The sequence below is a fragment of the Urocampus carinirostris genome, chromosome 12 (genome assembly GCF_059441175.1).
Source record: "Urocampus carinirostris isolate Australia breed hairy pipefish chromosome 12, RoL_Ucar_1.0, whole genome shotgun sequence".
NCBI classification, from domain to species: domain Eukaryota; kingdom Metazoa; phylum Chordata; class Actinopteri; order Syngnathiformes; family Syngnathidae; genus Urocampus; species Urocampus carinirostris.
In genome coordinates this window covers 36,278,233-36,304,104 of record NC_142360.1, presented here as the reverse complement: position 1 = coordinate 36,304,104, position 25,872 = coordinate 36,278,233, and the positions used below count along the sequence as shown (strand labels likewise).

The 25,872-nt window shown below is 39.8% G+C and overlaps 1 long non-coding RNA gene across 2 annotated transcripts; it reads left to right on the top strand.

The window, feature by feature from the left end:
* Positions 1-1,372: 1,372 nt before the first annotated feature.
* On the top strand, positions 1,373-24,839 carry LOC148355774 (uncharacterized). 2 transcript variants are annotated; one of them, XR_015852258.1, is made up of 5 exons: positions 1,373-1,695; positions 16,616-16,736; positions 18,676-18,796; positions 22,008-22,090; positions 24,685-24,839. It is a non-coding gene; the product is annotated as an uncharacterized LOC148355774 (long non-coding RNA). The 2 variants fall into 2 exon arrangements; XR_015852257.1 differs by lacking the exon at positions 24,685-24,839 and having other exon boundaries at positions 22,008-22,213.
* The last annotated feature ends 1,033 nt before the right edge of the window (positions 24,840-25,872 follow it).

Genomic DNA, 25,872 nt, shown 5'->3' with positions numbered 1-25,872 from the left:
AAATACAAGTACAGTGTCTTTGTTCGAGGCACCTGGCTTTGGCAACATCAAGTTGACATATTTCAACCTGCAGCTTGTTTTTCTCTTGCGCTTCTCTGAGTGTTGTCTCGCTGGCCGGATTCAATCCTTTAGCGGGCCTGATATCGCCCGCGGGCTGCCTGTTTGACACCTGTGATCTGGAGGGACGAAAGCATGACCGACTTGGGTGCCGAGGTGCTTAACATGTTTGCAGGGTTGGGTAGGGTTACTTTAACTTGATTACTTTCAATTACTTTTGGATTACTCCAATACCAAATGTGCTAATAAAAGACAAAAGAAACTAAATATAAATAAAATGATGTTTCACAACACGTGTAAGCTTTCTCTCCTGGCTTTGATCTTTGTCAAAACGAACATAAAATGCGACGGAAACAAAATGAAAATAAATCCAAACAGCTTGCCAACATCATTTTTGCCGTTCCAAGTAAAGAGGTCTAAATAAAATGGAAGCTAGAGCTCTTGTTGGTGATAGAAAGGAGTGGAGAGGTGTTGTGAAAGGATAGTGGGATTATGGACGCGTTGTTAAGGATGGGCTGGGCACCTGTATGATGCGGCAGGGGTAAACCAGTGAAAGCTGTCGGGCCCTGCTGTTGAACAAAAGAGTGTGTCGTGTCACACTTACCCGAGTGACATGGCCGCTTTCTGGTGTCCCGTTTCATCTGGAGGGACGTAAGCATGACCAACTTGGGTGCTCACAACACGTGGTAAGCTTTCTCTCCTGGCTTTGATCTCTTTGATCTCCGGCAAAACGAACATAAAATGCGAAAGAAACAAAATGAAAATAAATCCAAACAGCTTGCCGACATCATTTTTGCCGTTCCGTGTATTCCGTTCCTCCTCAAGCCTGCACAAAATTTAGTCATTTTATTCATATTTAGTTTCTTTTGTCTTTTATTAGCATATTTGGTATTGGAGTAATCCAAAAGTCATTGAAAGTAATCTAGTTAAAGTAACCCGACCCAACCCTGCTTGTTTGGGTGTTTGGGCAATTGAGTTGGCCATGGTTCAAAATTTGTGTGTGTTTTTTGCTATTTTTTCCCCTTTTTTATTTTCTTTGTTATGGTATGTGTTTGTCTTGATGTCGGTCATCTCTCTTGAGGGATATGACCAAGGTAGATAGATAGATAGCTGTTGTAATGTAAAAACAACAAAATCAATTTAGCGATAGTATTATTTAATCCTCCTGAACAAAAGTAATTTCAAAGTATTTTTTTCACATGTTAGCAAATCCACTATTATACTAGTACAGTATCGAGTCCAACCAAAAGAGGGCAGTGTTGTTTCTTTTTCAAATTTAGTGGGAGGAGCGATCACAATGCTTCTTAAAAACATGGACCGTCGGTTTTGCCCTTTAATACATTTAATTGTCTTATTTTACGGTTAATTTGGATATTTCAGACATTCTTTTGTATATCTTATTTGTTTTCATGTCACGGAAGATGAATGAATGAGTTGTAAACGTAATTATGTTGTTGTTTTTTTGGTGGGTGTGGGGGGATGTTCTGTTTTTCTGCTTTTTAGGCCACCCTGCAGAATGAATCGGTGAGGAATTGTTGTCACCCCGATTTCCTGTTTGTCTCGCTTCATGTCCCCGGGGCCATCCTGCCAGGTGACAAAGGTTACGGGGCCCCTCATTAACCCTGACAAGCCTGCAAGGTTTGGACACACATACCCGCTTTATAATGCCACTTAATAGCAGTAAAGACAGTTTAAGAACAACTCTGAGCTGTTTTCGACCATGTTAGCTAAAGAGCTAGCTAATTACAGGTTAGCGAATTATGAATTTGCCACACTTGTGTCAAGTTGCTGATTGCAACAGTTTTTGAATGTCAAACTTAAATTAGTTGTAGCGTATTTAAGAAAAACAGTGCTAGCTTAGCCCTAATACTTGAGGCAAAACGTTGTAGCAAGCTAGCTAGCATCACGGCTGCTTTAGTTTCTACCTTGAATATAACTTAAAACTGAATTAAATTATATGTACAATGTATATATTTGTAAAAATACACTAGAGAAAATATTGTTTGGACACACAAACATGCTTTATAATGCTGCTTGACAACAGAAAAGACGATTTAAGAGCAACTCTGAGCTGTTTTCGACCATGTTAGCTAAGGAGCTAGCTAGTTCCAGGTTCACAAATTATAAATTTGCCTCACTTATGTCAAGTTATTGATTGCAACTGTTTTTAAATGTCAAATTTAAATTATGTATTGCGTATTTAAGTAAAACAGTGCTAGCTTAACCCTAATACTTGAGGCAAAACGTTGTAGCTAGCCTACACACTAGCTAGCATTATCACTGTTTATTATCTACCTATAATATCAGTTAAAATTGAAATAAATGATATTTATTTTGTATTTATTTAAAAAATATACATAAAACATTCTTTATAATGCTGCTTGACAACAGAAAAGACGATTTAAGAACAACTCTGAGCTGTTTTCGACCATGTTAGCTAAGGAGCTAGCTAGTTCCAGGTTCATGAATTATAAATTTGCCTCACTTATGTGATGTTATTGATTGCAACTGTTTTTAAATGTCAAACTTAAATTATTTATTGCGTATTTAAGAAAAACAGTGCTAGCTTAGCCTTAATACATGAGTCAAAACGCTGTAGCAAGCCTACACGCTAACTAGCATTATCGCTGCTTTAGTTTAGTCAAATATAACTTAAAACTAAAATAAATGATATTTACATTGTATATATTTTTAAAAATACACAAAACAAATATATTATAATTGTATTATAATAGATTTAACAACAACTCTGAGCCGTTTTCGACCATGTTAGCCAAGGAGCTAACTCGTTCCTGGCAAGTTCATCGCGCTTGCTTCAAGTTGTTGATTTCACAGTACATTGTGTATTTACAAAACATAGTGCTAGCTTAGTGATAATACACAAAGCAAAACACTGTAGTCAGCTAACACACTACCTAATATTAGATGGATCTATATATATATATATATATATATATATATATATATATATATATATCATATAGAGCTTTTGCAAAAAAACAACATACACCCGTGCAACTTTAGTGCTAATACACGGAACTAAACGCTGTAACCAGCTAACATACTGGCTAGCATTATCGCTGCAGTAGTTACTACCTTAAATATGACTTTATGTACCAGATTTAGGGTCTCTGGTGACCCTTTTCAAGGTTATAAAATGTATTAACTGCTGTTTCTCAGAGGCTATAAATTCAAACTACAATGGGAATAAATGGTTAAATATGGATGCATATAATGTTTGTTAGGACGGTGTTTTAACTACATTGAGTGAAACTATTTTGTTTTTGGTTGTCCGAACCAAGTTAGACCCCGGGTAAAAATTAAACTTGCTTACATTGGTTAGTGGTGCCAATACCCAATACATTAGTATTAAAACAAAAATAAGTTGGATGTACATTGTATGTTTTTCAAAAACATGACTTACATCAGTGCTAGCTTAGTGCTATAGCCTGCTAACATGCTAGCCAGCGTTATCACTGCACTAGTGATTCTTAAATATAACCTAAAACTAAAACCTATAAATACATTGCTCAATTACAAATAACATCTAGCAGTGCTAGCTTAGTGTGAATACAGAAGGAAAAATGCTTTAGCCAGCTAACACACGAGCTAGAATTAAAGCTGTTGTTGTTACTACGCTAAATATATATATATATATATATATATATATATATATATATATATATATAAGCCAAACTAAAATCAATTGTATAATTATTGTGTATTTACAAAACTAAGAGCTAGCTTAGTTGTAATACACAAGGCAGAATGTTGTAGGTAGCTAACACGCTAGCTAGCATTATTCGTTGTCATTAACCAGAACAGGATCAGGACCCAAACGCGTGACGTTACTCACACAAGCCTTTTATTTTACGGGAAATGGGGAGTCATGCACGTTAGGCAGCAGTCTGGCATGAAATGATAGGAAGCCAGAGGCCGATGAGATCGATACCAATTGCCCGAGTTGTTATCGGACAGATGGGGTCAATACCGGACAGGACGGGACGGACGGGATAGGTAATGAAACAGGATATCAAAAATAAACAGGACAAACTAGACGGGAACGAAAACTGGAGAAAATAATAAACAGGACAAAAATAGACGGAAACAAAACTGGAAACAGAAATTAAACAGGACAAAATAAACGGGAACAATACCGGACAGGAAATACCATCAGGAACAGGACAGAGTCGAAACCCACGTCTTGTGGGGCAGAATTTCGTTGACGGACTGACAACGGAGAGTGAGAACACTGAACCTAAATAGAAGGAAAGCTAATCTGTCAATGAGCCGCTGCTGGCGCCACACGAGCCAATTGGGCGCCGTGGCAACCGTGACATTCGTAGTTGATACTGTACCTTAAATGTAACTTAAAACCGAAATAAATCATGTATGCATGATACTTTAAAAAAAAAAACATAACTTATAGCACTGCTAGCTTACTGCTAATACACAACGTAAAATGTTGTAGCCAGCTAATCTGCTAGCTAGCATTATTGCTGAGGTGGTTAAAAGCTATTCATTGTACATTTTTAAAACACAACTTATAGCTAGTTTAGTTATAATAGACGGGGAAAATCGCTGTAGCCAGCTAACAAACTAGGTAGCAGTTTTTAATGCCAGACTAAAATATACACTGTATATATATACTGTGCATTTAAAAAACTATGACTTATAAAGTGCTAGCATATTGCTAATACACCAGCCAGCTGGCACACTATCTAACAATTGTAAAAAAAAACGTTAATATATATGTATTATGTATTTTTAAAAAAGACTTTACTAATAGCAGTGCTAGCTTAGTGCTAACATACTAGGAAAAACTGTAGCCAGCTAACATATTAGCTAGCATCATCTCTGCAGCAGTTACTAACAGAAAAACAGCTTAAAACAATGTATTTTTTTAAAGAAATACAGCACCTCTGTCGATAATGAGACCCCAAAAGGTCCAATAAAGTTTTTTTGTTTGTTTGTGTGTTAAGTATTTTGACTGCCGCCAAACGAGACCGGCAGGAGGTCTTGTTTTCACAGCTGTCTCGTTGCTTTGCGGGTCACGTGAAAACGACACAGCGCTATACTGTTGAAATCATAAATTACAAATACGTACTGCTTTGTTTTTGTGAAACTGCAGATTTTTGTGTGTGATATTTTTTCCATTATTACACGTTTATCGTAGTATCGCCAATTCTGTTGATCAATTGATCATCATGCATTTTTCTTTTGTTATATTTTTTTCTCCTGGAAATTTTACTATTTATTGTATTTATTCTATTTTTATTTTTAAAAAATGACTCTTGTCTGGATGTGTTGCATAGATAGATAGATATATGTCTAGATAGATGTCTAGATAGATAGATAGATAGATAGATAGATAGATAGAGAAATAGATACCACAGATAGCTAGATAGATACCATAGATAGAGAAATGGATACCATAGATAGATAGATACCATAGATGCCATAGATAGAGAAATTGATACCATAGATAGATAGATACTATAGATACCATAGATAAAGAAATAGATAGAAAGAGAAATAAATACCATAGATAGATACTATAGATAGAGAAATATATACCATAGATAGATACTATAGATACCATAGATAGAGAAATAGATACTATAGATACCATAGATAGAGAAATAGATACCATAGATAGATAGATAGATACTATAGATAGAGAAATAGATACCATAGATAGATAAAGAAATAGATAGATGGGTGGATGAATAGATAGATAGATAGATAGATAGATAGATAGAGAAATAGATACCATAGATAGATAGATACCACAGATAGATACCATAGATAGAGAAATGGATACCATAGATGGATAGATAGATAGATAGATAGATAGATAGATACTATAGATCATGGGTGGCCAACCCGGTCCTCAAGAGCCGCATGTCCTGCATGTTTTGGAGGTTTCTCAGGTGATGCAAATTTTAAGATTGTTTGCAAGCTGTGCGGGAGCTTGATAATGACCCAAGTGATTGGGATCACCTGTATTTGAACAGAGAAACTCCAAAAACATGCAGGACATGCGGCTCATGAGGACCGGGTTGGCCACCCCTGCTATAGATAGAGAAATAGATACCATAGATAGATAGATACCATAGATACCATAGATAGAGAAATAGATACCATAGATAGATAGATAGATAAATAGATGGGGTGGGTGTGGTTGTACTAGGATCGTTGGGGCACCTTTTTTTGTGGTGTGTCTTGGGCAAGTACAGCGTGATGGCGCCCATCCCTCTCAGGGCCCAATATAAACACTGTATATAAGTTTTCCAAATATCCAGTACATTAAAAAAATTCTGACAGGTTTATTTCTACATGGATGAAGATAGGACTTTATTCTCAATTATTTGCTTACTAATTGCTAAAAGATTAAAAAAACGATTACAATTTAATACCGATTCCAGAAGGGGATATCATTAATGCATATACCGGAATTCCTTTTTCAGTCTATTCAGAAAATTATACATACATTTTGAAAAAATCAAACCCTGACATTGTATTTTCGTAAAAGTTCATTACATTTATACAATTTGACTTAATGAACTTCGGTCGTACATAAATTCCCCTTTTCTGTCCACCCACAAAAAAGACCAAAAATCTCCAAATAATATTTTTGTAAAAGTGCATGAAATTAACGAAAATATGTCCCTATATTTTTTAGTTAGGGCAGCACGACGGCACATTGGTTAGCGTATGTGCGGCACAGTTCTGAGGTCATGAGAGCCGACCTTTCTGTGTGGAGTTTGCATGTTCTTCCTGTACTTGTGTGGGTTTCCTCTGGGCACTTCGGTTTCTTCGCACATTCCAAAACCATGCATGTCAGGTTAATTGGCCAGTCCTTAGGTGTGAATCGGGTAGTGAGTTGTCTGTCTCTGTGTGCCCTGTGATTGGCTGCTACCAATTCAGGGTGCCCACTGCCCAAAGAAAGCTGGGATGGTCTCCAGCACCCCCGTGACCCTACTGAGGATAAGCAGTGCAGATAATAGATGGATGGATGAATTTTCTAGTTACAGAATGTAAAATGCCCACTAGAGGGCACTGGTATTAACCACTGTCACAGGTACCGTCGTTTTGGCACAGATACCGAAAACACAGTTATGTAGAGTATTCTATTTACCGTATTTTCCGCACTATAAGGCGCACCGGGTTATAGGGCGCACCCCCAAAAAATAGTTTTTGGTCCTATATTTTCCATACATAAGGCGCACCGGATTATAAGGCACTACAATGGGAACGTCGACTAAACAGTCAGATAGTTCAGTCCAACTTATTACCCCCTTAACATTCCCAAAGCTTGCAAAGAAGCAAATACGTGTCTCAGACATGTACGGAAACAGTGTCTGTACGATGTCACCAATCACTCAAATGCATCGTTCCAAATATCATTCGGAAGGTTAAAGTCTTGGGATTCAAGAAATGCCAAACATTTCTTAGTTTCCATTTTATTTTTTGCTGGCAACTGTGTGGACAGCAAAGTAAGAATTTTATTGTGCAGGGAAACGGGTTTCTTTACTGTGCATATGACAATAAACACCTTGAATTGAATTTAGTTTCAAAATAGACTCATCACAGAAACATCACGCTCGTTCTAAAACAAGGTACCGGGAAAATATAAAGCCGCATAGCTCACCTAAGTTCTCTTGCAGCCATCACGTTCAATAATGATATGTAACCATGGTCTTCTTACAACCTTGAGTGTAGTAAATCCAGGAAAGTAAAATATTTACAAATACAGAATAGTAAAAAATGTTTTCTCTATGCCGTAGTGCAACCCGACGTGTGATTCACATTCATCTTATTCGGCCAATTGCAGGCTTTATTTCGCCCCTTTAGCTTATGCGAGCCTGTAAATGATAAAAAGGATCCGCCCTCTTTACCTCCGAATAACTTTAGCCAATAGTGACTGATTCAAATGAAGATTGACACATTGGTTAGGAAATGAAACGCCGGTATATAAATCCCAGCATACACCGCGGACTACTTGGCCTTCGGGGGGAGATCTAGTCGGCGGCTGCTTGCCTTAGTTGCAAGACTTTGCGACTTAATATTGATCCACATATAAGGCGCACTGTATTATAAGGCGCATGGTCAGCTTTTGAAAAAAATGAAGGCTTTTAGGTGCGCCTTATAGTGCGGAAAATACGGTATTTAGAATCCTGAGTTTATTCCAGAAAAATTAATGATTTTTCCAGCCCACTAGAGGACACTAACTCGACCACTTTGACTTGTACCAATACAGTATTGTAAGATAAAGCTATTGTTGGCACCAATACTGAAACATTTTGAAGATAAGGTGTATTTTTACGATATATTTATTCAGTATGTTGAGTTTATTCAAACAAAATGAATGATTTATCCATTCTAGACAGGAAGCGACGCCTTCACGTGCACACAAGCTAGTTTATTGTACAAGGTTTGAACCTGTTGTCCAGATGTGCGCTCGGCTCCAGCTCATTAATTGTTACGTTTGCGAGCTACCTTTTAAAACAACACGTGTCCAACGCTCGCTACAAACATATTGGATTCAGGGGACCACCACCAAGAATTGACGGGGTGGGGGTCTTCTTTTTTGTCTATTGCTACATTCAAGTGCATCGTGTCACTTGCTATGCAGGCAAGAACAGAATCATTAAGCCAAATGAGCCTTTCGCTGCCCCCACAGTGAACAATAACGTAGAAAGACACTCACAGTAGCCTCATTTTCCGTACCTTTCCCGGGGGGATATATAAAACCCCCCCCCCCCCCCCAACAACTCATCCAAACTAGTACCGTATTATCCACACTATAAGGCGCACCCCCAAAAAATATATAAGGACTGTAAGGCGCACGGGATTAAAACTACAGTAAGGGCTAATGCGCGCAGTATCCATCCATCCATTATCTGCACCGCTTATCCTCAGTAGGGTCGCAGGGGTGCTGGAGCCCATCCCAGCTATCTCCGGGCAGTGGGCAGGGGACACCCTCAACTGGTTGCCAGCCAGTCGCAGGGCACACAGGGACAGACAACTCACTCGCTCATTCACACCTAGGGACAATTCGGACGGGCCAATTAACCTGGCAAGCAGGTTTTTGGAATGTGGGAGGAAACCAGAGTGCCCGGAGGAAACCCAGGCAAGCACGGGGAGAACATGCAAACTCAACAAGGGGAGGCTGTAGTAGCTGGACTTGAACCCTGAACCTGTGTGCAGTATATGTTCGTGAAATGATTGATCAGTCAAAAAAAACATGGTATGCAGCGGAAATCGAACCCAGTTACGGCAGGGCAAAGGCCCCAAACTGACTACTAGACCACCAGTGATACAGATGACATATGAAAAGGCATTTGATTCTATCTCATTATCTCATGGTGCCACAAAAGAAATGTTATAGAATGGAGGAAACAGAAAATTGCCCAGAAAGATATAAATACAGCTGCACGGCAGCGCAGTGGTTAGCGCGTGAGTGCCACAGTTCTGAGTCATGGGATTGAACCTTACTGTGTGAAGTTTGCATGTTCTCCTCGTGGTTGCGTGGGTTTCCTCCCACATTCCAAAAACATGCATGTCAGGTCAATTGGCCGGTCAGTTGTCTCCGTGTCCCCTGCTCGCTGCCTGAAGATAGCTGAGATGGGCTCCAGCACCCCCGCGACCCTACTGAGGATAAGCGGTACGGATAATGGATGGATATAAATACAGTAAATCCCCAAAAAGAACGACTCTTTAGTGTATCTGATGTGTTAATTTATATTTTTTAGGACATAATGTCTGTTTTTTTTATCCATTTGTTTCTGGCATCGTCAAAATCGTGTCATAATTGATCAAATCTAAGGCCTTTCTATAAGTTATCTGTATCACTGGTGGTCTAGTGAAAGGGTCGGCAACCGGCAACTTTCCCATATTGCTCCATTACAGCATTGTACACCGTGGCACCGTGTAAAAATAGTGTGATGATAGGATAAAATGCAATGCCATTTCTCTTATCTCTGATTATAGTCGCCTGATAGTTACGATTTGGCACTCTCATTTACGCGATCTAGGTTTTGATTTCCAGTTACATCCAATGCTGAGCAAAGACGTTGTTATGGCTGAACTCTTTCCCATAATGCTTCATTACAGCATTGCAGAAGGGGGCACCATGATGATGAGAAATACAATGTCACCTACAATTCTAATGACCTATTGGTTAGGATTCAATGCTCTCACGAGGTTCAATTCCTGTAGCATACAATGCTAAGCAGGTCAGTGATATTCGTCGACTCATCTATCATGGTTCAATTTCAGCTATATACTACCGTAAAACTTCAAATTAACGCGCAACCAAACTGCGTTTTTTCATAAAGTCATTTTCGTTACCCGGTCTCAAATGACCCACGGCCCAATACCGCTCTGTTGCCTGGTTGTTGCCGACTACAGCGGAACCGCTGTTTTCGAACGCCTCTCAGTTCGAACAAATCAAAGTCCGACCAAAAATTTCGAGAAATTCTTGCTTTGCTGTTCGGTCAAAAAATCGGAGTTCGAACGCCGGTAATGCGTGAGTGCGTACGCTAGGGTGCGATGCTGAGCGGCGTACGGGTGTTTTAGCCCTTTATTATGCCTCTGAAGAAAGCTAGTGCAAGCAGCAAAGTTGCTACAGGTGAAAAAATAAAAGTAGTGCATACAACTATTGCATTTAAGAAAGAAATAATAGCAAAATATGAAGGAGGTGTGCGAGTGTCTGATCTTGCTAGGGAATACCCCACCGTCCACCTGCGCCTTCTGCTGACCACCACAAAGGTAAGAAATCCTATTCATAATTATTTTCTTTATCTTTTTTTTTATTTTTACACGTTCATGTTAGCGTAATCTTTCGTACGGAAGATTACGATAACGCGAATGTACGATTAGCCTGGGTTAGCTTTATGTTTACGTTGAACATTTAAGGTAAACATTCAGGGTGTTGGAATGGAGCCCAACTTTCAGAGTATAGGAACGGAGCCCCCTTTCCAATGAACCGCTCGCCACTTGTTGTGGAGACCCAGGTGCTGAATGACTTGTAAACTACCTGAATTTTTTATTTTTACACATTCATGCTAGCGTAATCTTTCGTACGGAAGATTACGATAACTCGGACGTACGATTAGCCTGGGTTAGCTTTATGTTTACGTTAAACATTAAAGGTAAACATTCAGGGTGTTGGAACTGATTAAAACGATTTACATTATTTTTAATGGGAAAAATGATTTCGGTGATCGAACAAATTGGTTTTCCAACAGGGTTCTGGAACGGATTATGGTCGAGAACCGAGGTTCCACTGTACTAGGTTTAGTGTTTACGTGATTGGGCTCTACCTGCCCCTACCCAGGTTCAATACCCTTTGCATACTGTATAAAATTCTTTGCAATTATGGTAGGCCACGTTTTCACCAACATGGTAGTAGACCGTACAAACATATAAATACTGTGTGTATGGTATTCTGCAGTATATAAGGCGTGCCATGTTAGAAGGCGCACTTTCAAATTTTTGTCCAATTTGGGGGGTTTAGGTGCGCCTTATAGTCTGGAAAATACGGTACTTTCTCTCAGGCACTGTTTTGTTCAAATCAGGTTCTTGAGTGTCTCAATATGACAATAATTAGGCATGTGTTCTTTCTTATGTTGATAAGGGACATTGAACTTTAACCCTACCGGCCTCCCAAAATCCTGCACAAAAAAAAAATCCCCCACGCATGCCTCAAGCAAAACGCGTCCTCTACTTGCCCAGCTCCCATCAGGAGTAGAAGTAGTGTGTGTGTGTGCGTGTAGAGGAGATGGAGGGGTTGGGGGCTGTCGGGGGGCTCAGTGGGCCGAGTCCAAGCTTGCAGCCTCGCCTCCGGCCAATCTCCTCCTATTCTACCTCCTCTTCATCCCCAGAGAACAAGAGCACCGAGGTGCCTTTAAACCACTGCGGCAAAAAAAAAAATGGGGAAGCGGGTGGGGGGGGGGCAAGCCTGCAGTCATTAATATGCAAAAATGCAAATGAGAAGGTAATTAAGCGCCGACGCTCTCTGGAGGCTCTTTGATTGCTAATGAATTCTAATCTGCAAAGAAAGAAAGGGGGAAGGGTGGAAAAACGAAAAAAAGAAAAGGAGGAAACGGTGAGAACGACAACAACGAAAAAGGGAGGATCGTCGGCCGAAAATTGTTTTGTGAAAACGGATCGGTTTACAAAATTATAGACATTTATTTCGTTGCGCATTTGGCATGACGACAATACATTCTATTCTTTTGTATTCTATTGTATTCTACAAAATGTAACAAAATCATGCTAGTCAGGTCAAAATAACCCCGAAAAACAACGGCGGGCAGATGATTAAGGTGCTGTATCGGAATCAGATCAGGATGATTCCCCTGGATTACTTACAATTACTTTTGGATTCCTCCAATACCAAATGTGCTAATAATAACGAACATAAAATGCGACAGAAACAAAATGAAAATCAATCCAAACAGCTTGCCAACATCATTTTTGCCGTTCCATGTATTCCGTTACTCCCCAATCCTGCACAAAATTGAGTCATTTTATTCATATTTAGTTTCTTTTGTCTTTTATTAGCATATTTGGTATTGTTCCCCTGCTACTGGTATCTGTAAAACCCACTACTATCTGTTTCATGTGGAGGAGCAAACCCCTACTCAAAACAAATGGCCTAGAGAGAGATGGGTGCCACCAGGCTGTAGTTGCCTATGACACACCACAGGAAATGGTGCCCATACAACTTTAGCTGTCAAGGGAACCGTGAACCGCGAATATTTTTTATTAACACATTTTAAGTGCGAATTCATAAATCCATTGTCGCTACTTCTCCACATACTCAAAATACATCACGTCTAGTATTACTGAGTTTAATTTTAAAGATAACAGTATTGTAATCGCTCAGTTATCCCAGAAAAATACCCCCCCCCCTGTCTCCAGGTAAGCAAAATTCCACCGAGTACCCCCCTTATTTTTCACACGGGCTCTGCCAGCCCTTGCTTGCAGCAATAGTGAACTGGGGATAATGGATCGCAGTCGCAGGATACTGGAAGTCTGGCTCAACAGCAGGTTTAGTCTTGTTGTTTATCGTTGACTAATGAGGAACAAGTGTTTCCATTACTCATTCTTGATTATTGTAAAAATGGTTAGTCATAGTCATCACAGGGTGCTGTTGATTTTAAGTGAAGAGAATGGAAAAAAAAGCTGCCACGCATGACAAAAGTTTGCTCTCTTGGCCCCTGTTCTCAGTAATAGATCGCGGCTGCATGAGTGTGGTTCACTTTTTCTTGGACAGCACGGCAAAGAAAAAAGACGTCAGGCCTGCCAAGATGCGTTTCTCGGCAGTAGTCGACCAGAGATATCGGATCGCGGCCACAACAGCCAAAACAGCGCGCTTCCTGACAAAAGCGTCTACTGCCGGCAACCTCTTGTAGCAGTATGGGATTGGGGATAATGGATTGCGGCTGCACAATTGCAATTTATTTTAGGCCAAAATACAATATTGTCAAAAAACGATCCAGCAGGCCCAACCAAAATGCGCTCCGCTATTTCCTCTTCACAGCATAATGACTTTAGGGATAATTGATCACGGCTGGACGAGTGCAGTTTAGTCTTTGGTGGACAGAACGACAAAAAAGACCAGGCTCGACAAAAAAATAGCACTATCAAAATCCATCGAACATTTTATTCTGAATGGGATGTAACAGGCACTGAATACCTAATGCCCCCAATAGGCAGGTACGCGCCTCTGGCTAATGGTGTGTGTGTGTGAATGGGTGAGTGTGAAGCGCATCGTAAAGCGCCACAGTCTTCAGTGACTTGAAAAGCGCTATATAAATGCAGACATGTGTGATTGGGATAATAGATCAGTAAACAAAGAGGCCAGTTAAGGTAAATGAATAATTGTATTATTTCCTTTTTTTTTTACATTATGTAACCATCTTTTTATGTTTATTGTGCAGTAATCTAACTTTAACATGTGTTTGTTTCAAAATCTGATGCTCTTTTCTGGTTTATTAAAAACAAATCTTACTTTTGCAGGGCTTGGAACGAATTAGCACATTAACATTCAAAAAGTGTCTCTACTTACAAATGTTTCGGGTTACAAAGCTACATCCAGGGTTGGGTAGGGTTACTTTAACTTGATTACTTTCAATGACTTTTAGATTACTCCAATACCAAATATGCTAATAAAAGACAAAAGAAACTAAATATGAATAAAATGATGACTCACAACACGTGGTAAGCTTTCTCTACTGGCTTTGATCTCTTTGATCTCCGGCAAAACTAACATAAAATGCAACAGAAACAAAATGAAAATCAATCCAAACAGCTTGCCAACATCATTTTTGCCGTTCCATGTATTCTGTTACTCCCCAAGCCAGCACAAAATTAAGTCATTTTATTCATATTTAGTTTCTTTGGTCTTTTATTAGCATATTTGGTATTGGAGTAATCCAAAAGTAATTGAAAGTAATCAAGTTAAAGTCACCCTACCCAATCCTGGCGACACCAAAAACGGATTAATTTTGTAGTGGTACCTCTCCACTGTATTTGACTTTCATTTTCCTTCTAGCTTTGTTTTATGCCATCCATCCAATTCCTGAACTGCTTATCACTCGGGTCGCGGGGGCCCCCGTCGTATAATTAGGATAATCACCGACACGGTGAAAAAAAAACATATCTGAAAATTAATTTGCACCAACGATAGTTGCGTGAGTCAATGCAAAGTGGTTCACCCCTCGAGTGGGAGCCGCGATAACAACCCACTTTCACTCCGACACACACAATCTCACGATACAACACACAAGACTGCTGTTATTGTTGTTGTTGCGCTGCTCCCATGACACTAACAATCTCTGCTTGCTGTCCCTCCCCCATCGGGCCGAGCGTCTCTCCATCTATCTGCTTCCCTACAACAACGACACACTCACAGACACACCGACGCGCCATACCCGTGCACCCTCTGCTCCCGGGCAGCCCTGACATGACATGCCCACTTCAATTGATTAAGAGTCAATTGTGCGCTCTGATCTGATTGTTATCGCGCAAGCTACAGCCGAGCACTGTTTGGAGACGTTTGCTCTGCTGTATTTATTTACAGGGTAGGGTAGGGTTACTTTAACTTGATTACTTTCAGTTACTTTTGGATGACTCCAATACCAAATATGCTAATAAAAGACAAAAGAAACTAAATATGAATCAAATCATGACTCACAACACGTGGTAAGCTTTCTCTCCTGGCTTTGATCTCTTTGATCTCCGGCAAAACAAACATAAAATGCGACAGAAACAAAATGAAAATAAATCCAAACAGCTTGCCAGCATCATTTTTGCCGTTCCATGTATTCCGTTCCTCCCCAAGCCTGCACAAAATATAGTCATTTTATTCATATTTAGTTTCTTTTGTCTTTTATTAGCATATTTGGCATTGGAGTAATCCAAAAGTAATTGAAAGTAATCCGGTTAAAGTAACCCTACCCAACCCTGTTTGTGGGTGACGTGATGAAACTTGACATTGAAAAATATTTGCCTAAACGTGATGTAGCTTGGTGAAGCTGTTTTGCGTTATTGATGCACAGGCAGACATAGGCAGAAAAGTTGTGGGTGACTGTTTAGCCAGAACATAATGCGCGGTGCGAATTCCCGAAGGAGTAAACTGCAATTCAGCGAGGTATTACTGTATAGTCAGGGTTGAGTAAGGTTACTTTAACTTGATTACTTTCAATTACTTTTGGATTACTCCAATACTAAATATGCTAATAAAAGACAAAAGAAACTCAGTATGAATAAAATGATGACTCACAACATGTGGTAAGCTTTCTCTCCTGGCTTTGATCTCTTTGATTTCCGGCAAAACTAACATAAAATGCGACGGAAACAAAATGAAAATAAATCCAAACGGAACATCATTTTTGCCGTTACTCCCCAAGCCTGCACAAAATATAGTCATTTTATTCATATTTAGTTTCTTTTGTCTTTTATTAGCATATTTGGCTTTGGAGTAATCCAAAAGTAATTGAAAGTAATCCGGTTAAAGTAACCCTACCCAACCCTGTTTGTGGGTGACGTGATGAAACTTGACATTGAAAAATATTTGCCTAAACGTGATGTAGCTTGGTGAAGCTGTTTTGCGTTATTGATGCACAGGCAGACATAGGCAGAAAAGTTGTGGGTGACTGTTTAGCCAGAACATAATGCGCGGTGCGAATTCCCGAAGGAGTAAACTGCAATTCAGCGAGGTATTACTGTATAGTCAGGGTTGAGTAAGGTTACTTTAACTTGATTACTTTCAATTACTTTTGGATTACTCCAATACTAAATATGCTAATAAAAGACAAAAGAAAGTAAATATGAATAAAATGATGACTCACAACACGTGGTAAGCTTTCTCTCCTGGCTTTGATCTCTTTGATCTCCGGCAAAACTAACATAAAATGCGACAGAAACAAAATGAAAATAAATCCTAACAGCTTGCCAACATCATTTTTGCCGTTCCATGTATTCCGTTACTCCCCAATTCTGCACAAAATTTAGTAATGCACACCTATTGTTTTTTTTAAAGGCCTGAAAGCCCCTGTGTGTGATATTCGACCACCAGATGGCACCGAAAGGTCGAATGCGAACGAAAACCAGTCCCACAGAGCACAGCGTGGATGCCAGACAAACATGGCGGCGACTTCAAGGTAGGGATGTAAAAGAAATACTAATTGCTCTACCTATGAATATTTATAAAGAATAACATTGGTTTGATGGTTCATGTATTTTTTATTTTATTTTTTTGTACCACTAGGAAGCACTGTCCCTTTAAAGCAGGGGCGTCAAATTCATTTGAACTCAGGGGCCACATGATTAAAAAAAACGTTCTATGGGGGCCGGACTAGTAGATTTAACAGAGAAAGAGAGAGAAAGAAAGATTGAAAGAGTGAGAGAAAGAGAGAGAATAAGACAGAAAGATAACAAGAGAAAGAATAAGACAGAGATAGAACAAGGGAGAGAAGGAAAGAGAGTAAGGGAGAGCGAGAGATAAACAGAGAGGAAGGTAGAGAACAAGAGAGAGAGAATAAGAAAAAGATGGAGGATAAGAGACAGAACAAGAAAGAGATAGATAACAAGAGAGAGAACAAAAGAGAGAAAGAGTGACAAAAAGAAAAAAAGATTGTAGTATAGAAAGAAAGACAGAAAGAAAGAAAAAGAAAAAAAGGAAAGGAGAGACCGAGAAAGAGAAAAAGAAAGAAAACAAGCGAGAGAAAGATATACCGGTACAGAGAAAGAAAGAAGGAGAGAGATAAAAAACTAAAAGAGGACGAGAGAATAAGGAGAGAGAGAAAAGGCAATATAGCTTCAGTTGCTTGGCGAGTGGCGCCTAGCCTTGTCAACATCAAGTGGACATATTTTACACTGCAGCTGTTTTTTCTCTTGCGCTTCTCTGGGTGTTGTTTCGTGGGCTGAACTAAAAACCTTGGTGGGCCCCATCTGGCCCGCGGGCCGCAGACTTGACACCTCTGCTTTAAAGGGTTTTCGGAGTGTTTTTGAAGAAGAACGTGGTGACCTTTATTGATTATGTTAATATCATTGACAGCGATGGACTCCATTTCTACTAGGCTCCTCCACGGCCTGGTAGAAGTCAATATTGATGAAATGGAATGTCCCTGACTGGCTATAAACCACATCTGCTCTTTTTACATCTTTTGGCGGGCGGGCGGGTAATTGCCAGCTAATCATTGGTTAAAAAGCAGGATTTCTTGCGTGTGTGTGTATATATATATATATAACCTGATACAACTTAAATACTGCATAATATAGTGGAAAATAGTGGTAATTCATACAGTATTTATACTTAGAGTACACAAAGTTTTACGGTATACTACCGTATTTGTGCAATCATTGATCCATTGTAAAATATCACTAACCATAATGGCAATTACACTGTGAATCCAACCCAGGTCCTGGTGGTTACCCTTAGACCACGAGAGATACAGATGACGTATGAAAAGGCATTGCATTTCATATTATTATCACATTATCTCATATATATATATATATATATGTATATAACAGTGTTCATTTTTCCTCTGAAAAGTGATGAGTCCTGGGCAGGGTTGGATAGGGTTACTTTAACTGGATTACTTTCAATTACTTTTGGATTACTCCAATACCAAATATGCTAATAAAAGACAAAATAAACTAAATATGAATAAAATTACTAAATTTTGTGCAGGCTTGGGGAGTAACGGAATACAAAAATGATGTTGGCAAGCTGTTTGGATTTATTTTCATTTTGTTTCTGTGGCATTTTATGTTAGTTTTGCCGGAGATCAAAGAGATCAAAGCCAGGAGAGAAAGCTTACCACGTGTTGTGAGTCATCATTTTATTCATATTGAGTTTCTTTTGTCTTCTATTAGCATATTTGGTATTGGAGTAATCCAAAAGTAATTGAAAGTAATCCAGTTAAAGTAACCCTACACAACCCTGATGTTTACATGAAATGATCAGAAGGGGAAATAAGGGACGTCGGCGGAAGCTTTTGTGGAATAAGAGCAGACGCAAGCCCCAAAGATTGTCGCACTTGTGTGTGTCCCCCTATCTCCAAAATAGATTGTTGATTCGCTTTGTCTTTGCAGAGTGCGCCGCGTCCCGTGTGGAAGTGCAACGTTTGTGGCGGATTAATGTCAGGGACAATCCCTCAAACTCATTTTCCTTCTCACTGTGCTAGCTGGCTGGGAATTACACCACGCGGATAAGGTAGGGAGCGTACCACGCGTTTAAAACCCCCCTACTTGTTTGCCACTACACTTTGTTTTGAATACTCGAACGGGACCAGATACGACGTCCTGCCATTTTCTGCAAACAACCGGTTTTGGTCCCCACCGCTGGCGTCATCGTGTGGGAGAGTACGTGCACCCTTTCAAACTTTTTTAGCTCATATAAATGAGGAAAAAAGAAGAAATGTTGTATCGTAATGCAGAATCATTTCTTGCAAAGACCAAAAAAAAACAACTAAAACATCTGAACTTTATACAGTAGACCCCCGGGATACAGCGTCCTCACCTTACGACTGTTTCACTTTATGGTATTTTATAAGGCATTGGTGTCAAATATACTGCCCAAGGTGTTAATCCGGCCCGAGAGACAAGCCCAAGAGAAGCACAAGAGAATGATAAGCTGTAGTTTTGTCAATTTGTCCATTCTATTTTACCAAAGCCATGTGCCAAAGCAACTGCAGCGGAATATCTTTCTCTTTTACTTTTCTTCTTTTTCTCTCTGTCTTTTTCATTTTCTTTCTTTCTCTCTCTCTTTCTTTTCCTTTATTTCATTCTGTCCTTCTCTTCTTTACTCTTCTTTCTGTCCTTGTCTCTCTTTCACACCCGCCTCTCTTTTTTCCCCTCTCACTTTTTTCTTTCTTGCACTCTATTCGTCTCAGTTTCTCTTTTATGCTCTTTCTGTCTCTCTATGTGTCTCTCTTTCTCGTCTTTTCTCTCTCTATTTCACTCTTACTCACTGTCTCACCCCCTTTCTTTTTATCCCTCCCCTTCTTTCTCTCTTTTTCTCTATTGCTATCTGTATCTATTGATCTTTCTCTCTCTTTCTCTCCCTCTTTCTTTTTTTCTCGCTGTCTTTCTCTATATTGCTATCAGTCTATTGATCCCTCTAATGATACCTCTGTCGCTCTCTTTTTTCTCTTTCTACCTTTCTTTCTCTCTTTCTTTGTTCTCTCTGTTTCTGCTTCTGTCTCTCTTCCCACCTCTCTTTTTCTCCCTCTCTCTTTTTCTTCCTTTTTCATTAATCAACTAGTATGGCCCAGTGAGAATGATTTTTCTAGCATGTGGCCCCTGAGCTCAAATTAGTTTGACACTCCTGGTATTCGGGGGTTTTCGGCCCCTCATTACCTCTTTTTTTTTTGCGCTATACGACATCAACTACAAGTTATTCCACGTGCCCACAAACACATGCCAAATGCCTGACTGCTATTGGTCGACGTCATAAGTGATGCTTGTTTACTATTGCTTTGCTGATCTACCTCCCACAATGCCTATCTTTCTATCTTCATTCACTTCACTTCACTGTACTGCCTAATGACTTTGCAAGTTAGTGCAATGCAATAACATCTCTTTCCTGCTGTATTTATTCGCTATGGGTCCAAAGGCTTACAGTGATGCTAAAGGGAGAAGCAAATACTATGGACACTAGTTTGTAACTATCAAAAATACTAAGTTGCATTGCCATAACCGATTGATAATTGGGACTTTTATTGGAAATTATGAGGCGATTGACGGGCATGAAAATGCCTGTAAGTGAAATCTGTTTCATTTTCAATCAGTCCTTTCCTCATTTAGGAATTGTGGATAATGGACCGCAGCCCTGCAAGTGCAGTTAGTTTTAACTGCAAAAAAAGTGTGCTTTGGGCTGTCCCCACTTTTAACAATATGCAATAGGGTATAAGGGATTGCAGCCACTTGAGTGCAGTTCACTTTTTGGTGGCCAGAACAGCAAAAAAGAGCCACCAGGTCTTATAGAATTGCTCTCTGTTGGTGCCTATTTGCAGCAATTTGTGATCGGGGATAATGGATCAAGGACGCTTGAGGGAAATTGATTTAGGCGGAAACAACTGCACAAAAGACCCACCAGGCTTGACAAAAGTGCGCTTTGTCGGCCCCTGCATGTAACAATATGCGATCGGGAATAATACATTGAAACCACTTGAGTGCAGTTCACTTTTTGATGGACAGAACGGAAAAATCTAAAAGACAGATAGAACTGAGCTCTGTAGGTCCCTGCTGGCAGCATTATGCAATAGGGAGTAATAGATCATGACTGCACGAGTGCAGTTCACTTATCAGCGAACAGATTAACAAAAAAGAGCCACCAGGCCCGACAAAAGTGCACTCTCTCTTTTCTGACTAGCATCAATATGCAGCAATATGTAATCGGGAATAATGGATCACAGATACTTGGGTGGAATTCACGTTTTTGGGGACAGAACAGCAAAAGAAAGAGCTGCCAGACCTGACAAAAATGCGCTTGGGATAATGTATCAAAGCACGAAGCAGTGAAGTATTACAGCATTATGTGCAAAACTGCATCGCCTCCTACTGCCCCGGCATGCACATTACAGCCTTTTCACTCCATTTTTCGAAGTCAAAGTGACCTCAACTCCCCGTTCCCATTACACAACAGGGCCAAGCAAACCCAAAGGCAAAGGATAACAGTTATTACTAGTCTGTTGTTGTGGAAACACACCCGAGTTTGCTGTTTTGTTGGCATGAGTGGGAGTGGGGGAGGCACGCTTTATCACCGGCACAACAGATAGGCCTCCCCCAATACCCCCATCAGTCCCCTCCCCTTCGCCGCAGATAGACTCGGAGGACGGGCATTGAGCCAACACTATCAACCCATCCGTCGCTTTACCTCCAGTCCCCAACTTCAACTGGGGGGGATGGGTCATAAATCACACTTCTGTGGCCAGCAGTGCTGAGAAAAAGTCATGAGTTACAGTTACTAGTTAGAAAATAGTTACGGTCAGTGTTCCCTCTAAGCTGCGTGTGTGAGTTTTTAGAGTTTTTCGAGAACCGGCATCTTCGGCTCGGCTCACTAAAAAGAACCGGCTCTTTCGGGTCCTAAACGGCTTTTCAGGTTGTTTTTGCTTCTTTCTTCCCTATATGACCAAATATTATGTAGATTTATGCACAAAATGACTTAAAGGAAGGGGGAATAGAACAAAAAAGAAAAAAATACCAAAATGAAAAAGTAGTGAAAAGCTGAGAAAAAAAGAAACTAAAGGAAGAGAAAAAAGACGGAAAAATTCAGAAAAAAGCCAGAAAAAAAAGAAAAAGGGAAATAAAAAAAATAAAAGGGATTTTTTTAAAAGGGATTAAAAAAAAGGAAAAAAGAAGAAAAAGTTTGTGTTGCATTCAAATAAGTTCCAAGCTTTCTTGTCTGCTTTGTTTATTTCCAGTGCACCGAAACATAGCCTCCTTCCACGACCACGACTGCTGCCTCTGGCGATCAAGATACTGATTCCCCAATGCCGGATTCCATGTGAGCAGATCCCTGCTGAAATAAATGTTTCTGCATTGTGCTTCCATGCCACCCCAAGCGGGTGCTTGACATATTTAAACATTGTGACAGAGTTGGAGATGTTTGACTTCTATTTCCTGAAGTCATTCACTGATTGTGCACACTTGCGAGTGACAAAATGGGTCCCGGGTTGCATTTATGCATGTTTATTTTCAGCTTTGATTTGAATATTTTGTTGGGAATTTCATTGGCTAACCAATATGTCAATCATAATTTGAATCCGTCACTAATGGCTAAAGATGTTTAAGCCAAACTTGTTATGTCTTTTTTTTTCTTTCAATACACTCCCTTGTAATCTATTGCAGGCTTAGGACTGTTGGGATTTAACTATCAAAATGTGCTGTTTACCAAATTGTTCGAATTAGTTATCTGACTCCATTGACCAAACACGACCTACATTCATCCAACAATTATGCACGCTCGTTTTTTGAGAGAGAAATGACCAGAAAGGCCAACATTTCCACACGAGGGCGGATTTTATTATTCCTAACAGCAGATCTAAGTGTAAACAGGAGACGGCTCCTATCCCAGTTGCCCGGGATCATTTATACATTTCAACAAATCAAAGACATCCCACTATTCCCCAGTTGGCTATGTGTCTGCAGCTAACTTTAGCTTTCCCTTATTGGTTAACTTCTCCCCGCACGATGGCGTCTCGGCTCCTCCCATAGGCGTTCCAAGCAGTTGTTTGCGCTCAACAATCCCACACCACGGCGCCTTGATGTCTGGATCATTCTGCGACTCCACACTCACGCGTCCTGTTAGCAAAAGTCCTAGACAAAACATTATACATTTCACACAGCCTGCCCTGACCTTTTATTGTACATTAAACTAAAGCACAGTCAGTGAATATCTTTGTATTAAACTGAATACATGTAACTTGTAGTCAATCGTATAAAATCCTTTATAGTCAAATGTATAAAATCCTTTAGGACCATTAAAAGAAAGGTTGTAATTGGGTAAGAACGGTGGCAATCGAATGCGCAGCGGTTAATGGCCATATCGGAAATTATCTCACCAGTCTGCTTATTTTTAATGCAGAATTAAAGAGCGAAATAAATTGATTATAACAAGAATCGTCAAATGATTCAGGAATGCTTTTAGGTAGATTTTTTTCTTTCTCTTATGTCGGCAAGAGCTTGTGTTTTCGAGTAATATTACTAATTACTAAATACTATTATCAATATAATACATTAAGATTCACTGGACGGCCCAGTCCATGTTTGTGGGAATCCAATAATAAGTTGATAACGAGAGGTTAACCAGCTTTATAGTTTTCAGGTATCTTGTTTCAGATCGATCGTGATTTTTCTGTGATGAGTCAATTGTGAAAGGGCCATCATATCTTGAATCCCAAGAGTTTAAGCAATTCAATGATATGTGGCTGGTGACATTGGTGGAGAACATGACCTGTTAAGGCAGGGGTGTCAAACTCATTTTAACTCGGGGGCCACACGATAGAACAAACATACTCTCAGGGGCCGAACTAGTAGATTAGCGAGAAAAAACAAGAGAAAGAAAGAAATAAGAGAAAGAGGGGGAGAGAAAAAGAGAGAGGGTGTGAAGGGGGATTACATCATGTGCGGTCCCTTCTCAAGGTTTCTTCACTTTGCTCATGTTGAGGTTTTTGAGTTTTTCCTTGCCCTCATGTAGGTTTTAGATCAGGGGATGGTGTCATAATAGTCTGTGGTTTGCAATAATATGTGGGCTGTGCAGCCCTCTGAGACTCTTTGTGATTAAGGGCTATACAAATAAAGATGACTTGACTTGACTTGAGGGTGGGACAGAGAAAGGGAGAAAGACAGAGGGTGAGAGAGAGGGGGGAAGAGAGATAATGTAAGAAACAAAAGAGATAAAAAGAGAAATGGTGAGACAGGGGGAAAGAAAGACAGAGAAAGAAAGAAATCCAAAGAGAAATACAGAGAGATAAGAGAAGGAGAAAAAAATGAAGGTGAGAAAGAGAGAAGGGGAAAGCGAGAGGGAGAGAAAGAATGAAAAGAGCAAAAGAATGTAAAAAGACACAGAGAGAAAGACAAAGAGGAAAAAAGAAAGAGAAAAAGAGAGACCGATAGAGTGAAAGAAAGAGAGAGAAAGAAAGTGAGAGAAAAGGGAGGAAGAGAGAGAGATTGCGAGAATTAAACACAAGTACAACATTTGTGAGAGGCACCTGGTTTCGGCAACATCAAGTGGACATATTTTAACCTGGAACTCGTTTTTCTCTTGCGCTTCCCTCAGCGTTGTCTCGCGGGCCGGATTCAATCCCTTAGCGGGCCTGATCCGGCCCGTGGGCCGCCTGTTTGACAACCCTGTGTTAAGGGGTTAAAGAACAGAAATTATTGTGATCCTTTATATGCTTTTAAAAAAGTATCGTAGTAACGTACCATGTTGTAACGACACTCGAGTTTCAAAAAAGTTATCAAAAACGCGTTACAGTACTCGATACCGAGAACTGGTGGCATGAAATGTCTATCGTGGAACGTAGCCTTTTTTTGTCTTTTCTTTTTTCCCTCTGTCGGGATCTTAAACCTGCGCACCTCTTTTGCCCTTCCCCCCAGCCGAGACCCGAAGCCTCTACTATTACAGGGGGTGCGCCGAGTGGAACGAGGCGAGCGTCTCTCTTCGCCTTGGCCTTTTTGTGGGCCGCTGCATTCGAGCCGTGTTTATCCTTGTGTGAGATGAGAGCCGCCGATGAGGCTTGGACGATGCAAACCAGTGGAACGGGAAGCAGGGTTCGTACGCCTTATACAGTGTTCATTTTACCTGTGAAAAGTGATCGGTCCCGGGGACTCGCATGCTCAAAAATTTATGGGTCCCAACCAATGTTCCCTGTAATTTTCCACGGGTCTGAGTGTTCACACAAAGTCGCTAAACAGCGCTTGAAACAACAGTGAGCAACCATAATCCCAAGTGTGGCAAGATAATTGATTATCAAACATGTCCAAAACTTGACATCACGTTAGATTTTGCTGAGTTTCCGGCAATGCAAGATTATTTTTCTATTTTGAATGAATTGACTCATGTACTATTGCAAAGGTTGTACGGCCTACAAACGTCGTTTGTTTTTACAATTCTTTCACAAGATATCCATTTCTTTTTATTTCCTGATATATTTTGTCGCATAATATTAACATTTTTGGGGGCTTATTTAGTCGGTTGTAAGATAGAGAACTTTACTTAAACACATTTTTTAGTGGAAGTACAATGTTGGCAACAAGGTTCACTTGATATAATTATTTGAATGCAACACAAACTTTTTCTTCTTTTTTTCCGAGTTTTTTTTCCACTTTTTTTTAAATTCCTTTAAAAAAATCTCATTGTGTTTATTTTTTCCTAGCTGTTACTTTTTTCTTTTTGTTCTCTATCTACTTTTTTCCTACATTTCTTTTTTTCTATTTTCTGGCTTTTTTCTAAATTTTTCCCTTTTTTTTTCTCTCCTTCTTTTGTTTCTTTTTTTCTCCGCTTTTCACTACTTTTTCATTTTGGTATTTTTTTTCTTTTTTTGTTCTATTCCCCCCTTCCTTTAAGTCATTTTGTGCATAATCTTACTTAATATTTGGTCATGTTGGGGTGAAAGAAGCAAAAACAACCTGAAGAGCCGTTTAAGACCCGAAAGAGACGGTTTCTTTTAGTGAGCCGAGCCGAAGAAGCCGGTTCTCGACATACTCTACTAACTTTACTCAACTTCGTTCGACTTCAAAATACCGCATTTAGGACACAACGTCAGGGGAACCCGTGTATTTTGA